At 35.8% G+C, this 5000-nt stretch overlaps 1 pseudogene; it reads left to right on the forward strand.

Annotated features, from left to right (window-relative positions):
* The first annotated feature begins 4428 nt into the window (after positions 1 to 4428).
* The window catches only part of LOC139824771 (tyrosine-protein phosphatase non-receptor type 9-like), a 2487-nt pseudogene continuing 1915 nt past the window's right edge, over positions 4429 to 5000 (forward strand).

Genomic DNA, 5000 nt, shown 5'->3' on the forward strand with positions numbered 1-5000 from the left:
AGAGAGAATCGAATCAAATCGAATCGTTATTTATTACACGCTCTGGGATACATCCCCTAAAGCGTAGAAACATATGTACAGAAAGTAGACGTAGTGTAATAATATATAACACAGATATGACTGTAGTCGCAAAAACAAAAAAGAAAAGATATAAAAGTAAAATAAAATAAGAGAAAATTAAAAATAGGGAAAAAAAAACATTAAGCACATAATCGGTATCAGCCGTGGGTTCGTCCAGACATTGCAAGTAGGTGGTTGTACAGTTTTGATTTAAAGACCGGTAAAGAAGACGCATTGCGTATGTCCGGAGGTATGCCGTTCCACAGTTCCGCGGCAGAACTACAGAAGGAACGCTTGTAGAACTCTGTGCGACACTGCGGAAGGATCAAGGTACCGAGCGGAGCCCTTATTTTACGCGTGACTCTGTCATGTTTGAACACGAAGTTTGAAAAGATGACCTCGGGTTTTTTCTTTGCTAGCACCGAAAAAGTAAGGCTCCCCACGAAGTACAAACGTCGGAAACTGATCTTAAGCCAACCAAGTCTGTCGAAGTAAGGCGTTATATGTTCGTCCCACTTGGCCTGGAAAATAAAACGGACGCATCTATTGTAGGCTCTCTGCAAGCGAAGATTTTGTTCGCCCGTGATGTTAGTTAGGATCGTGCAGCCGTAGTCAAGTATAGGTACAATCAGGGCCGAGACCAGCATGATGCGAAGAGGAAGCAGTAGGAGATGCTTGCAAAGCTTCAGTTGATACAACGCCGAATTAACTCTCGTTATTGTTTTCGAGATCTGCCTTTCCCACGATAGCGAACAGGTTAATGTAACACCCAGATATTCAACTAAGTCCGAAAAAGGTATTACGGAGTCATTTACATAGATGGATGGTAACGCGTCACTCTCCAGACTACTAATATAACGCAGCGTCCCCACAATAATCGCTTGCGTTTTCTTAGGATTAATTTTGAGCCCATTTTCAGTAGCCCACTGCACGACTCTCTTTATGTCCTCGTTTATCCTAACAATCGCATCGGCAAGAAGGCCAGGCTGGACATGCAAATAAATTACAAGATCGTCCGCATAAAATTGATATTTACAGTGTTTTAAGAGAGAGAGAAAGAGAGAGAGAGAGAGAGAGAGAGAGCGTGTGCGTCATTTCTTTTATCACGTTATTACAAATTTCTATAGCAAATTTATAAAAAATAAAATAATTTGTTTAAAACGTGCAATTATATAAATGGCAAAAAACAGATTACATGTGAGTTTGTATGTGCGTGCGTGTATGTGCGCAAAATATAAATTGATTAACGACAACAACCGATTGGGAGAATGTTTATTATTTTCTATCTATCTATATACATATAATAGAATATCTGTATGTCTGTATGTTCTTTATACATTTCTACATTCTTTGAAGGCTACCATGCATGAAAACTGGACACATCCCACTCTCTCCTTCAAATTTCATCCCCTTCAATGCATTTTATATACATTTTCACTTCTTTTTGCAGAACGTGTTGAAGAATATAAAACAATATACAATATTGAAAAATTTTGTTTAAATAAATTACCTTAAAGTACCCAGCGTTGCCAGAGCTTTTTTTTATGTGGAATAACTGCATTTGTGGTAACGTGGAAATTAAACAATAATATTTTGAATTCATAATGTTTGTTTTATAAATCTAAGTTCTATTTTCTATTTTATTAATCAAAGATTCAAAAAGCAAAGAAGAAAAGTTCTTTGTCGCTTTACGTTCTATTTTATTAATCAAAAAGTTTATTATTCAAATGCATTGCAATACACAATATTTTTAGTTCTTCCCTCCTAAGCGAAAAATTAATGAAAGCGCCAGTTAAAATTAGACAGAAATCGCGAAACGTACACTTAATTTTGAAATCGGGTAGGGATCGCGAAGCGTACTATTATTGACAAGAAATTATTGTTTACAAACTAATGCCAAGGAGATTCGAAGCAGCGAACCTTCAAGTCGAACGGCTCAGCCACAACTACAAATCTATCGATTTTGTCATGGAAAGTGAGCAAGCTACATATTTTATCCCATTGAGTTCTTAAATTTGGAAACAGCTGAAATGCCACAACACAGATTAATTTTGAAATTTGCATCATCGATAATATTATTGCGTAATCTGGATCCACCTAAATAGTGCAATGGAACCGACTAAGCTATGTGTAAAGAAACTCATGCCCAACGTGTGAAAGCGACGACGCAGAAACGACATTATTAACTGGCAGTGCTAAAGGGGAGAGAATATTTGTTTTATTCCACGAATTCCTACAATACTCCCTGACATGCCTTTCGATTTCAAGCGATTGCAATATCCAGTATACATGACTTGCATTTGCAATGACTATAAATAAAGCTCAAGGACAGTCACTCAAGGTAGCAGGCATTAACTTAAAAAGTCTATGCTCTTCCCATAGACAACTATATGTTGTTTGCTCCAGAGTGGGCACGCCAAAATATTCATATGTCTTTGCTCCGTAAGGGAAAACCAGCCTCTGAAAATCTCAATCCATCAATCCTTATTCCGAAGTTACGGATCCAATTTGCCGACTTCCCTTACCTACATTAGTCTATCGACCAGAAAACCAAAAATATTGTATACCGCAAAGCATTAGAATAATAAATTAGTCATGTTGCAATACTTGATTAATATATGTATGTCCTTAGTATAGCAAAATAAAGAAAAATTCTTGATGAATTTAAAAAAATAAATATCACTATGAATCAATTTCAATATGTTATTGTTTGATTTTCACATTACCAAAGCATATCTATAAATCGTAATTTTTATTGATTTTATGTTTAATTTTGTACACATACGTTTTCAAAGTCGCTGGTTAGTAATCTGAAGTCAAAATAAAACAAAAAAACAAAATGGCGGTTATGAAATACTAAAAAGCATATCTATAAACCGTTATTTTTATTTAATTTATGTGAAACGTGGAATTTATAGGTTTTCGGGGTCGCAAATAACGAATCTGGAAACAAAATGAATGGCAGATGTAAAATGACGAATACAAAATTTCTAAAATCCATAATTTTTATTTATTTTATAAAAAAACTTGTGACAAATAAATTAAGAAGTACAATACAAAGCCGAATGTAAAAAATAAATTTGTGTTTACAAAAATATTAATCTAATATTTTCATACAAATAGTTACATGCAAGTACCTAATATTTACATAAAATTTACATACAAATTAGTTTTCATCATCAGTTGAATTATCTGTATCTAAACCTGAAGAATCTGATGAGATCGAAAAAGAAGAGATAGAATCAGCACTGGACGCATAAAGTGATAGTGAAGTAAGCAATTCAACTGTTTCCGGATATAAGGATTTTAATTTCTTTTGTGGCAATTTTCTTAAACTTGATATATTATACTGATCTGATGACGCTAAGCAAGCGCAAGAAAAGATCTTCCATCGTTTTTGTTCTACTGCATTTTCGTGCAAAATCTTCACGGTATCTTTTAATATATTTATTACAAGACTCCCGTGCATCTTCAGACATTTGTCCGATTGGCAGTAAAGCAGATTGTATTATTTCAGAGCCGTGAATTAAAAGTTTGTGTATAGAAGTAGGCATGTAGAATCAGGGATATAAATCGACAAATTTTCGAGCTGTTTGTATTGTGTATTCTTGGAAATTTGGTATGTTAATTTCATGACCACTTGTAATAGCTTGTAAAATAATATGAAATATTTTAATAAGATCTTTGTCAACGCCCGTTATAGCAGCGGAAATGGATTCATTTTCAAAAATACGATAATAAACTACGTTTTTTTATTTAAAACATCCGCTTTGTAGAATTAAAAAAGATCAACTTTACGATTTTCTACGAATTTTTGAATATGACGCTTGAACATGAGCTCGGACGTTCGAGCTGTTACTCGTGCGCAGGTCCTTTTTGTACTGGCTTATACCTGCCATGTATACTTAATTAGCCCTTATAAAGGGCCGTTACATATTCTTTGAACATTACTCTATACATCTATGTACTTCAAATCCCATAAATTCAAACTTTATTTTTCGACTTTTGGCCAGCTTTTCGGGAATCGGCCCCACTGTGCAACCCCTTGAAATGTTTTCGTGACCGATTAACCCGAGCAGGTCCTTCGTCGCATTAGAATCACTCGGACCACCCAGCCTACATTTACGCGGCTATCAATCTGATTTGAGTATTACGGCCAGGACGAAGCAATATATTGCAACCTTGTCCGCCCGTTAGATCGGCTCCTTCCCCGAATTCTCGGGACCGATATTACGAAAGATACGCGGAAATCGATTCACGTCCGTCAAAAGGCGAGCGAGTGCCTTTTATCAAATTTTGACCAACACCAGCACGAACCTCTGCGCGCTCCACATTAAATTCTTCCAATCTTCGGAATAATCTTTATTCTCACGAGCTATCCTTGAGATATTTTCATTCGAGCTACGTACTCTGTTTTTTTTTTGCGAAATCACAAGTTGATGCTAATTGCTGCCGGACTTTGGCACGAAGAATTAATGTAGGTTCATCCTTGCACATATGTGTATTTTTATGATAAAATTAATTTTTTATCAATTACATATATATTTTTAGTTATACATGTTTTCTATAAATATAGTTTGTGCAATTATCCCTTTTCTTTGCAAAAAACTAAATGCTTCTATTATATTGCAACAATTTAACATATCTACGCACGTTATCACACGATAACAAGCACCGTTTCACCGTTAGCAATGGAATATTTGTGATTTTTAAGAACGATTGAGAATAAAAAATATAATCTTATACCCCTGGTGGGTGACTGGTTACGCACACAGAGACGCTCTGTGTGTGTAAGTGGAGGGGGAGAGCCTGCGCACGGCAAATCGCGGCGCGATTTCCAAACAACACGCACCTAATCACATCGGTGTCGACCGCCGAAGAAGAACCATAGATTTGTTCGCGTCTTATGCATCAGCATCAGCATCGTAAAGATGTATCCG

This window comes from Temnothorax longispinosus, unplaced genomic scaffold (assembly GCF_030848805.1).
Source record: "Temnothorax longispinosus isolate EJ_2023e unplaced genomic scaffold, Tlon_JGU_v1 HiC_scaffold_565, whole genome shotgun sequence".
NCBI classification, from domain to species: domain Eukaryota; kingdom Metazoa; phylum Arthropoda; class Insecta; order Hymenoptera; family Formicidae; genus Temnothorax; species Temnothorax longispinosus.